We start from the raw sequence: 13,303 nt of genomic DNA, 5'->3' as shown, positions 1-13,303 counted from the left end.
TTTTCAACTCCTTGTGCCTGCTTCCTGGCTTCTTGTAGTTCAGACTTAAGGGAGGTGACCTCTACCTTGTACTGTCCAATCTCTTCTACAAGTTTGTTCACTATCTTGTTCCTTTGTTCAAGTTGACTTGACAAGGCGTCTTCCTGCTTCTTTGCTCTGTTCAACTGATTTGTCATAGACATGACTTCTTCATGATGCTTCCTCTTGCATTGATCAAGCTCCTTCTTAACCTTGGCAAACTCTTCATCTCTTTCTTTTACTTGAAGCTTGATGAGGTCAAGCTTTTCATTCTCAGCTTCTATGATGGGTTCTTCTTGACTCATTGTCATGGTCAGTGCTCCCTTTGCATCAAGGTCATGCAGTCTGTCCCATATATCCTTTGCTGATGTATATTTTCCAAGGTTCCTCTTCACTGAATCAGGGAGACCATCCAAGATAGTCTTTGCTGCTTGTGCATCATACTCCATGGATTCTTTATCCATCTTGTTGTCATCAATCACTGACTCCCAGACTTCAATCCCCTCAGACATTAGGAAAGCCCTCATCATTATTTCCCATACATCAAAGTTTCCATCAAACTTTGGAACCTCAAATACAATGCTTTCAAACAGATTGCCTTCTAATTTAGTAGAGGAGGGAGACACATTTTTAGCAGGCTTGGAGGCTTTCTTCTTTGACCTCGCCATTCTTATCTAGGCTTTAAATACTTGACTGTGTTTTCTTTTAAATCATTGACTGTTCTCTTAACAGTAACAGAAAGGAAAGCTTTGAAAAATACCTTAACTCTTTTGGCTGAGTCTTCACACTGCTGGAGAAGTTTGACTGCTGCAACCACACCTTCCTTCAGCTTCTTTGAGTCTTCAAAGAGCCTGGACTAGCTCTGTCACCATCAAAGAGCCTGGACCAGCTCTGATACCACTGTTGGGTATTTTTACACGGGAAAATACCAAAACCAAACAAACATTAACACCACAGAGGCAATGCTCTGTTTCCACTGTTCCAATGTTCCAGGATCTTTTGCACAGGGAAGCCTTTTAAAAGAAATTACTCATAACAGAGTATTACACAGCCATAAAATATTTCTATTCATTAAAACAAGATTTCTAAAACAACATTCATCCTCTTTCACTCAGAGGGATTTACCAAAAATTACATTCACCCAAAACTCTGTTTTCACCTGAGAAATTACTGTGCTGGGTTTACTGCTGTAAAACCCCTTTTACATTCACTGCAGTGAAAAAAAACTTTACTGTTGTAAAACAAAATTTACATATGCATACAAATGCGCTCCACCATTTTCTTTATGCACTGTTGTGCAAAACCACACATGGTTTTTCTTACACCTCTATTTTACAAAAATGCCACACAAAATTTTACAACATATTCAACCATTTTTCTTTATGCACCACTATGCATTCACTTCGCTGTTCCTTCCTTTTTATGATGGCCAATCACATAAAAAAAAATTCTATGCTGCTCTTTTTCATGCACTGCTGTGCACACACTTCTTTCGCTCCCCCAAAGCTCTCATATTACAAAAAAATGGTCGACGCATGTTACAACACTACGCAGCCATCACACACAATTTCTACACTCTAAAACTACCGCACATAAAAAAACTACATAACTATTGCCTCACGTAGGCTTACATAGTATATATATAAAACATATAAAAAAAATAACTTATATCAAAATGTGCCCATAACTATGTTAAATGTATGGGACGTATGCCCATCACAATATTAAAGACCGCCACCAAGAAATTACGTACAACCACCAACTCCATTAATTCTTCCATTCTCGGCGGTCAACGGGAAAACCAAACACTGCACGCAAAACTTGAATTGACGCAGGCGATATGCATCTTCGGAAAGTTGACGGCTGAGATCACGCGATCAAATCGCTGAGCCGATCCTACGTGGTTCGCACGCCAACCTCCAGCAAACCGAACGAACTTTAATGTCCGGGGAAAGCAGTTTTGGGTTCGTACAGCAGACGCGTGGCAGCATGTGAATGTGTTCGGAGGGCTCCAAGGAAAAACAGCCTTTGCCAAAAGGCGGTGCGATAAAGATAGGTGGTTTTCGGGAATGGTTTTGTGTTGCCGTTTAGTGCTCCCGTACGACAGGTGAAATTAATATTTCAACAACGAAGATGAATCGACAGAGTCCAAAAACAACTGTGCTACTGCGTAAAAATCAATTTTCCATGGTAACGCATGTGAGGGTCTTGACGTACACAAAAGCTACCGAAATTCCTGGTCGACTAAAGTGTAGTGCCTTTATTTGAAAGGGGACCTTAATGAGTTGATTTTGTGAGTAATGTTGTATTAACCCCTGCATCCTAAGGTTCCGTACATCGTATGTCATGATTACCAACGTGCAATCGTGGGAGTTTGATAAGTTAGGGTTACACATACTGTAACACCTTTCCCTAACCCACAACATGTAGATAGCAAATAAAATTAATTTACAACGACCTCTTAAATTTATTTGAATATGTGTTCACGCTTAATTTTAACACTTATAAACTATTTATAAAACTAAAGGTTGAGAAAAAAATATTAATAAAAGATTTGTTTATTGTTATTTTTATATTATTATATATTGTATAGTTATATGTATAGGTAGATGTTTATGGGCATCAATTTATGATAAACATCAAAACACTTATTTTAAGATACATTGCAATTTATCTAATAATACATCACACGATTGTCTATATTAAAAGGAATCATGAAATTAACTAAATTATAACTTTTTCTAAAATTATTATTATTGAATATAAAATCAATTAATATATGAAATAAACAATATTTTTTAACTATGGAGATTCATCTTCACTTTACTATGGAGCACGGAAATTCTTAAATTGTAAATAGTTTTTGTGGGCCAATACCATGACTTATCAACCACATGCCCAATATGTCACATGTTGATATGGCATTTTTTTAATTAATTAATTTGAGATAAATAAATTAATAAAACATAAACAACTTCAAGAATTTAGCAAGCAAAAAATTTGGAAATAAATATTAACTCTTTGTCTATGAATACTACTACAAATATTTTGACATATTGCATGGAGGTTAAATTTACCATCTACATAATAATCTTTGAGCATTAAAGATAATTAAATTAAATTGTGAAACACATACAATTATATATATATATATATATATATATATATATATATATATATTTATTTATAATTTAAATTATTTTCTATTTTAATTTTATTTATATATTTTTATAATTACTTTCATTTAAAATTTATTAAAATTATAAATTTGAATTTTAAAATATATATAATCCGAAAACTCGAATAAATTTGAAAACATAAACAATTTTATATATTTAAATTAAACAAATCATAATCGAACGAAAAAATATATTGCCGAATTCCAATTAAAAAACCAGAACATAAGATAACTCAACTATATCATTAATTAAAAATATTTAATATTGAAAAGTATATCATATTTATAATGGGAATATCATAAATGATCCAACGATTACAGAAAAGATGATTCCATAGCGAGAGAACATGGGATGGTAGTGTGAAAGAGGGCTCTCATAAAAGATTCCTCGAGCCATACACTGCCAATGTCCGACAATGATGCGCAGGTAAGTAAACGCACGTGACGGTCGTAACGGATATGGATTCACAAAATCAAAATGCGTAGTCTTATCTTGCGACGTTTTGGACTTATTTTGTACGTTTTATACTTTTAAAAATACATTTTTAATTGAAAATTTTCTAGCCATAATAATATAATATAACAACCACCCATTACATTGTTGAAGTCCAATTAAAGTTTAGCGCACCACCCACTCTCTCCAACTGCTCTAGTGTCCCGACATATAGATATATAGCTTCTCTCGGTGTGCGCACACACAAGGATACAAGGAATGTGATACAGAGATTAAAAAGGAGAGCATACAAAGGAATAGGAAGAGAGCCGGATGGGTAATGTGCTGCTGCGAAGAGGAGTGGATGGTCGTCGTCGGATAAAGATCATGAAAGCCGACGGATCGGTGATGAAGCTGCGGGGTCCTCTCTGCGTGAAGGAAATACTCATCGATTACCCAAATCATGAGATGTTTGAGGCACCCGCTGGCCCTCCACCTGGGATCGCCAGTTTGAGTCGACCTCTTCCAGAAAGGGCAGAGCTTGTAGCTGCTCATCTCTATTATCTCATTCCTCTCCCACTCGAATCGGACGAATTCATGATTTACGATAGCAATAGAGGGCCCTTTCCAAAAGCTGCTTCTCGTAGCGTGGCAAGGGCCAGTTGCAGGTCACAGCCACCGTGCTATGCGGGAACTGCCACAGATTCATTAAAACAACAGGAAGAAGCACATCCTGTGGCTAATAAGATTAATAGGGGAGGCTTGAGTGTTGTTTCTTCTTCCTACTCCACAGACGGATCGACCGTGCGTCTGAAGCTTCGACTCAGAGAAGACGAGCTCGCTTCCTTTCTATCAGCCAATAACCTACACATGGAAAATGTAGTAGTGCCTGCCATAATTAAACGAGCCACTGGACAGTCGGCCTTGTCGACATGGAAGCCAAGTCTGGATAGCATACCTGAAATTCACAACCCATTTTCAGGTTCATAAACGTCTAAGGATCAAGATCTTGAGTGCTGAGATTGACTGTACCATAATCTGTATATAATTACTGAGCATTCTGTTGCTGGAATGCTACAGAGTTTTGTTCATATTTATTCACCACATCAATATTATGCAGATGAAGTTCACTGTTCGTAAGAGTATTTTCATAGCGCACTCATCTAAAACAGTATCGATTGTGACAGCACAATAGCAAACAAATGGGAAAAATTTTGTAATACAAGCGGTACTATTAATGTATGTATACAATCAAATCCAACAAGTTTACGTTCCTCTCGTGTCTATGTTTTTCTACCAATTAAACTCTTGTTTCCCTCGTTTGTCCTTTTTCTTAATTAAGATTTTATTTACAATTTTATGGTTTTTTTTTTCGCAATTTAATAAGATGCATATAACTGTATAAGCCATCGACACAAAGGGTTTCATCTTTCCACCGGGGAAGCAGGAAATGGTGAAACTTCACATGGTGAGTCTTCCTGGATTTTGTTTTCTTCAAACCTATTTTTACATGCTCTCCACCCTCTCTTGAATATCCTTTATCCTTAATTTTGACCATCATTCCTATGTTTGCTTATAGAATCGTGAGAATATATTTACCCTGGGTGAACGCCCATCTGCGTTAACAGAAAAGCAAAAGGACTGTGGCATTATAAACCAAACGATTGCCCGTGGAAATATTTACAAATGGAAATCGATCATGAAACTTATTTTTAATATGCGGCAAATTTAACTTTACCATATAAACGAAATTGAAGCCTTTATACGAGAGAATTGGTTGGTTAAAATATTTTGAACATAGTCGTTACGAGAGAACTCCACATCACCAAAAACAACCCTATAGTCGTTTAATTTTACAGTAATGTGAAACAGGGCTCTAATGAAAGATTCTTTATGTCATTCACAATCAAATCTAATACTCTTGCTTAGAAGTCATGTTAGGTAGGTGGCGTGTATAGGTTAAGAAAGTCTAAGGACAACCACCCAGATTGCTTACTGGTCAAGCACAGTCTCCGAGTCATATTTGAAAAGGGCGTTGATGAATTAATTTAAGTTCCCTTCCGCAGCCATGGCATGCTACTCAAATCGGCTTTTGAGCCCACGTGATCTTCTGTTGGACAACTTTCGAATTTGACATCAAAACATTTTGACCTTGCATATGTTTGCAGACTTTCATAAAGATTTTCATTGTTTAGAGGCAACGCATGGTAATGAAAGTAGCTCATTTTGTCATTCTCTTGCTACTTCATGACGGGTCATTGGGATTAGTCAGGTCAGAGTTTGTATTCATTGAGTTGCATAAGATAGGAAATTGGGATCGATAGCAATTAATAATAAATAAAAATTTTAAGGTGAAAGATGAAATTATTATTATTAATAATGATAAGGATGATGATGATTAATATTTATTAAGATTGATGTAGTATATGATTTTAAAAAGATAAGAGATTATAAAGAATTTTTTAAAATTTTATTTTTATGCTTGAAAAGTATTAAGAGAAGTTTTTAAAGATTACATAGTTTTGCTAACATAAAGGTTAAGTAGGCTACTAGTGTGACATATACTTTAAAAAATTAGATTAAACGTATAAGAATGTCAATCCAAGAGAAAGTGCTTTTCATCTTCAACCCTCTTAGTGTTACAATGTTGACAAACTCTTTCATCCTATGGTGTTTGGGAATTGACCAACTTTGAGTTTCAAAATTTGTTCTTATTTTAACAATGTTCATTTTCTTCTTAAGATTACTCAAAAATAAAAATAATTTTGATTTTCGAGATCATGTTATCACCTCCTTATATTATCTTAGTTTCTTTTTTCCCTTGAGTCTTTATCACCCCATAGATTCTCCTTACATTTTGAAGTAATAATATTTTGAATGTTATTCTTATTATGTAAAATACTATCTTTCTTTATCCCCCAATGGTCAAGCCAAAATTGAGCATCCTTATGCCATTCCCACTTGAGCAGAAAGTGAGGGATTTTTCTAGAGTTAGAAGGAATTTTAGGAAATATTTTGGCTTCCATGTTGTCAAACTTCTTTTTATATATACGATACCTTCTCATAACCATGCTTTCAATGGGGGAAATGATTTATTCAATTAGGAGGATAGGTGTAATACCCCTTTCTTTCTATGTAAATATCTTTTTATTTTTAGATTACACTCATTATAGATGTGATGGCTAGGAAGTCATGGTAGAGTTTAGTCAAGTGAACAATAAATTATGATGATTTAATAAAAGAATTTTATTAATGAAAGGAAAACTGGAAATTACTTGGAAACAAACACTTAAGTAGGTGACCCTTGCCAACATCTGGAAACCAATTTTGGTGGATAAGATCAAGACAAACTTCCCCTAAATAACTCCTAAAAATCTCTAGGAGTCGATTAACAAGATTTAATATGATGGGAGAGCAAATATATTAAATCACTCAGTTGCATAAAAACACTTAGTAAAGGGTGGAATAAAGCGTCGCAGCAGAGAAAAAGTGGGCTTTCAGGAAAAAGAAAGAAAGGTTAGGCTACTGGGATAGCAGATCTTGAATAGCAAGAAACGGCTAAGGAAAAATATGCTAGGGAAGTAAGGCATAAAATACCTTGTCTGGAATAACAAGAGGTTGTTGATCCCTTGACAAGCACATCTCAGCTCGGGGGAACTAGAGACAGTTCAAGATTAGGAGGAAAGTGATTCACCCAAATGCAATTCCAAATTCCAATCCCAAATTCCAATTATAGATACAGTTAGAATTTTCTAGAGAATGATTAAGTGTGATTTAGGAAGAATTATGAGCATTCTAGTTTACTTTCTAAGCATGCCGTAGGATGTATAGTAAGCGTATCTATTTTGGTAAAGCATATTTTTAATAGCACTGGTTTGGACATGATGGTATAATTTTGTGGAATGGGATGTAGATAGAAATACATGATTTATGTATAAATGAATTTTTAAGTGGTTGTGAATGCCTAACTAGATTGTTTTACTTTAAAGACATTTCGAGAAGATCAAATAGTGAAATTGGAAAAGGAAAAAAAAATTGATGTCTTGATAACCTGTGTATTGAATCATTATTTTGATAAACTTGGGGTATAGCAAGATTTTATAATTTTCTCTCGGGGAAAAGTGTGAGTCGCTAAACAATGGGAGGAAGCGATCAATTTGGTCAAAACTATCAATACGGTAGAAATTGGTGAGTTATAGGCAACATCGTCAAATTAAAAAAAAAAACAAAAGAAAAAGAAAAAAAGAAAGAACAAAAAAACAAACTCACACTTAGAGGGTTGTCGTACATATGTTTTCATTCACGCTGATACAGTTGAATTACGAACACCGGAAATTCACGAGAGGCGAATCAAAACTCCCAAAGAGGAATATAGTGACAAACTCAAATCCTTGATTTGAGTTATAGGGCAATTTGAAGCTCTGTTGTTTTTTTTGGGGAGAAATTCTTGATTTCGACACCATTTCAAGGGTTATCGCTAGCAACCAGTAGTATGACACCCCAACTGAATTAGAAAATAATATACAACAACGAAAAAAAATCACTTGACATAGAAAACATTAAACCCTATAATATGAATTCAACGGGAATATATATATACATATATGCAACTTGAAGAAGAAGCGTATTCTCCTCAAAACATAGACCAAGATAAAAAAAGGCATGGGAAAAGTCTGCTATACAATTTGTTTGGCATGGTGGCCAACGTTTTCTTCAAAATGGAAGAGAAGATTTACGGTTGAGCGAGGCAGGGAAATTATTTTAACAAAGAGATAACATCATAGCTACGCGAGGCATGGAGAGTTGTAACAGAGAATCGAGACAACAAAAGACTATATCCAATTACGTTGGAAAAGAAAACCAATGCTACATAAAACACCTAAATTGGAGATTTCATAGTACAATTGTTTCTATATAAAAATAAATCTTTCGATTAGTGATAAAAGACCCAGAAATATGATGGTACATACTCCATTTTCAATATAGAAGGAATGGGAGATTTATTGTTCATTATGTGTGTACATGTATATAAAAAAACAAAAAAATATATCAGAATCGTAGCTATGAACATCAATTCCATATTTAATTCAAAACTCACGATAATTTCATACATAAGACACTAATTAGAGAACATTATCCATACACAATGGGAACAAAGGAGGAAACTTTCCATTATATGATAAACATTACACATAACTAAATTGTTCGTAACCCTAGAAATTTAATGACAGTAGTCATATAATCATTGTAAGGAGAAGAACTCCGAGAATATAAACAGAGGAAGAAAACAAGTCGGTCGAGTCATTCCAGTAGGAAGACTTTAACCAAGTTTCAAGTTGGAGGTACCAATCCCTCAAATAGAAATGAAAGGTACATAGTTCTTAAACAAAATTAACCTTAATACAATTAAATAGTTTCAATGTCTAAGCCTGTGGTCAGGCTGTAAGAAATAAAAAAATTAATAAAGGGGAACTAGTAACGGTCCCTAGCAAGTAGAAATTACAACAAGAGGAAAATTAAGTCCTCGTTTCTTTATGCGTGAACCCTCCTTGAGAGGCAGAGGTTATACAGAACAACTGACCTGCCGCAAGGAGTAGTGGATAATCAGTAGAAGACGATATTATATCATTGATGGAATTTAAAAGAATCACTTTGAATCTTGCAGGTGCTGGAGTTACCTACAAAAGGGAAACCCAGAATTAGTGATAGTCCTGTTGTGTCAAAATATCTAACATGGCTGAATAGGAAAACAAGAAAAAACAAGATGTTCCAAATTATTTTAGTTACCCGCGGTAAGGCGTTTTCATGAAAACACCTTCACCTTTATGAGGATGCAACACAAAGAAGAAATATTACTAGCCGATGATAGTTACTCATTGTTATGAACCTACCTAACCTACCTACATAAACAATCTTTTTTTTTTTTTTTTTTTATTACAAGAGTGGTAAAAGTGACTTAGGCCCTTTTATTAATGGCTTACATGGGGTTTCCCCATGTCCTCTTTTAACATCAAGGTGACCCCCATTAAGCAATGGTTGTGACTAATGTATCAACCTACCAAACATATGAGGTGTTATAGATATCCTTGCCACTATATAGTTATGTTCGTTATCATTTTAACTTGCATAAATATATATGTAGGAGTTCATATGGTTTTAATTATATTGCTACCATGGTTATAACTGATGCCTATTAGTAAAGTCATTTTGTATAATTGTTGGAAATCCCTAATCGGTGGTTTAATTATTGATATAAATTAAACCTTTATGTTACATCTTGTGTTTCTGGCTAGCTGTCATGGTGATTTAACTCATACGATGGCTCAAAGGATTAAGTCTTAATGCCTTCATTGATGGCCATTTACTGCCTCTCAGATGTTGATACTCACGAAGTCCTATCTGAACGCTACTTCAGGTGACACTTGTACCCTCTTCCTCACCTCTTGCCTCCAGCATGCTCCACGTACCATATTCTGCATGCCACTGCACTTAGTCAAATGGCTCTTGTCCTCGCTAGGAGAATGGGACTTCAACAGTTCTGATTCAGTTTAACAGATCTACGGTGCGTCTCCTCACATTCGAACCCTAACCTCACCCCATGTTGGCTATGCCCACATTCCGTTAGGCACTCTATTGCAGGAGTATGAAAGCTTTCTCTCGATGGTTTATGCCATACCACAGACTTTCTGTGCATTAAACGTTGCCATTGTTGCCACATGCTTTATTTGCTATGGTTTCCCACGTCCACCACAGAGTTTATGGACGCTCATGGCATTTTTTTTCCGGGAAAATGGATGAGTGAACATGTTTGTTGACGAGCCATGCTACTCCCTACTAGGTTGAAGTCTGCAAGAGGCATCAACGTAGCACAACAAGTGCCTCTTATCGAGTTCAAGTAGCCCTTGCCTAAAATGTCATATTTTGTTTTTGTTTTTTTTATATTCCTGCATATATATCATCCCTGCAAGGCTAACTGTGTTATGAATGTGCAGGGATCTGGGCACATTTTCTTTGAAGGTGCAGGAAGGGCTTTCAGGAGGTTTTTACGCGGCTACGATCCTCTCTTAGGAACTCATGGTATGTGTGTTTCTGGGTCAAAACGAAGCTTTAGCAGTGATTCTCTATACTAGTACCCAACTTTCTTACCTCATTAACCCTTTTTCTCATTATCTAGAATACCCAGTTCCGTTGATCTCCAACCCACTTCCGTCATGCACCCTGGTGCAGGTATGGGGAGTCTTGCCATGAATTTATTTCTACAGTTAAAATGGTATTTTCTAAGGATTCTTATTGAAAGTTGGTTTTATTAATTTATTCCTCTATCTCTAAATTTGGACAGGGACAGGTACCTTTGAACCTCCTATCCTTCATGTGTACAGCTAGTCCTTGCTACTTATGTGCTAAGCTCGCAATCATCTTTTTCCAAGTGTGTTCTATGGTTGTAACCCCTCTCCTCTTGGCGCCTCAATCCGATTTTATTATATTTGATGAACTCATTCAAGGTTGAATGGTTTAAATTTTCTTTGTTGTTGATACAGGATTTGTCACGATGTGTTACTAGGTTCTTGATGTGTTACTACGTTCCTGAGGGGATACAATCCCGACCCCATTTGGTTTTTTCTCTGCCTGCAAAACTTAAGGCTCCCCTTGTCTTTATGTGTCTTCTAATTTAGCAGGTATCCATTTAGTAATTACAGTTCTGCAGGTTTGGTAGTATCTTGACAGGGGGTTACTTTTGCTTCCCTTGAAACATTGTTATACAACACACTGCTTAATTTATGAATTTATAAATTGTTCATATGATTCACCGGACATATTTATCTTTGTTCCTATATCTCTACTATTTGAAACATCTAACCCACACTCTAATTGTCACTGTGCTACTGTATCTAAACTTCTTATTTTCTATGCTGATACAATCTTCTATAAACTGTTTGGGTTTTTCCTTCTCATTGCTGAGAGAATTTCATGTCAATAAACTCAATAATTTATTGTGTTTAGTGTTAATGAGATGATCCTTGTATTCAAGGAAAACTTTACCAGAATTCTCTTTTCTTATTACAGTATTACGAATTTAATGTATATGTTGGGCTCATGATGAATGATTTCCACAAGTGGTCCACGTTCATCCCAAATAATTTTGTTATCACTGTTAGTGTCAGTCTTTTCATCGTGTCACTAGCGATCAAATGTGTGTTTTTACATAGTTATATTTTTAGGGTTTCTGGTCAAATTTTTAGTTTCAAAAAGTTTTTTCAATAAAAATTTGATCACCGGTTAGGAAGGTCAGTGTCCACTATTCCTTTTAGTCTTATGGTCAAAGACACTATCTTGTTCAAACATATCATCATTAGTAGAGTCCCATACTCATTTTTATTCATAATCCACCAAATAAGTCATCAATAAATCATCATTAGGTCACCACTAGGTCATTAGGTGTAATTCTGGAGAATTGGTCTTTTTACCATTTAAATTCATGTTTGGAGAATTGGTCTTTTTACCATTTAAATTCATGTTAGGAGGAATAGTGGAAATTAGTTTGGTAACTGAGGTTTGAAAGTTATGTTTTTATTTCATTCTCTCAAATGAATATCATTATAAATTCATAAAAAATAAAGTGTCAGGCCCAAGTGTAAATTGTTTGGTGGGTCCACTATTATTGTTTGGTGGGTCCACTATTATTGTACAAAGGGAAAATCGATTTTTCCATTTATAAGAGCTAACCACTCACTCCCTTTCATTCCTCACTTGCCCATTGTTGCATCCAACACTCCATAGCATTCCACCAAGGTAATTATGCCATGCAAAGAAGGGTTACTTGCATCCAAAAAACTAATTTCTGGAAATTGTGCTCTGCAAATGACCTTGCCTCTGCTACGCATAACCAGGTTGCAGCTCCATCGTTTCTCCAAAAGTGTTAGCCCTCTGCAGCTTCTTGCTCCGTCATGGTGACATTATTCTACAACTGAAACAGGTTGGTGTTTTATCCTAGGGTTCAAACTCCTTTTATTTCCATTATCTATACTCATTGATCGCATCTCTACTTCATAGGGTTTTGAAAGCAGTTAGCAAAGTTTTCACCTTTCTCTTGTCAAATTTGCTGCTAAAACTCATACCTATATGCTTCCACACCATTATCTATCCTAAATACACTTTCCCAAACACCTCCTATCAAACCCACTCCCAAAATTCATCATTTCTACCCAAACCCTAGACAAATTGCACTCTTTTTCACTATAGGATTGTGTTTTCTTGTTTTGGAAGCCTTCCACTCACCCAAATTCGGTAATTCCAGTTTCCCTAGCTTCCTAAACTCCCCCAATACTTCCCAAAATTTTCTCATAATTTTCTCACATCCCTATCCCCCTCATTTTCCCCAAACTCCCTCACAGCTCTTGAAAATCCCCTATTTTCACACAGTCAAAACCCTAATTTTCTATCCTAAGAGCTAAGTGCTAAGATGGAGTCTAAAACCTCAGAGCAGAAGAAGCATAGAGGAGGACATGTCATTAGACATGAACCTACATCAACCCATGAGGTCTTATCTTCTCCCTTTATCATGAAATCTTTTGAAGATGTTGTCTGCCTTACATTTTGTCAAAGGGTTGAAGAATTGAAATATCATGAAATTGACTAGTGCTTTGGCCACTAAGCTTAAAAAGGACAAAGTGACC

General features: G+C 35.7%; 1 long non-coding RNA gene across 1 annotated transcript; it reads left to right on the top strand.

Moving 5' to 3' along the window:
- The first annotated feature begins 10,176 nt into the window (after window positions 1–10,176).
- LOC149163365 (uncharacterized) lies at window positions 10,177–11,097 on the top strand. The gene is made up of 3 exons (XR_016260167.1): window positions 10,177–10,524; window positions 10,622–10,856; window positions 10,969–11,097. It is a non-coding gene; the product is annotated as an uncharacterized LOC149163365 (long non-coding RNA).
- The last annotated feature ends 2,206 nt before the right edge of the window (window positions 11,098–13,303 follow it).

Source organism: Pinus tabuliformis, chromosome 5_1 (assembly GCF_031772625.1).
Source record: "Pinus tabuliformis cultivar Carrire ecotype Pingquan chromosome 5_1, CPIR1, whole genome shotgun sequence".
NCBI classification, from domain to species: Eukaryota; Viridiplantae; Streptophyta; class Pinopsida; order Pinales; family Pinaceae; genus Pinus; species Pinus tabuliformis.
This window is presented reverse-complemented; position numbering and strand designations above follow the sequence as displayed.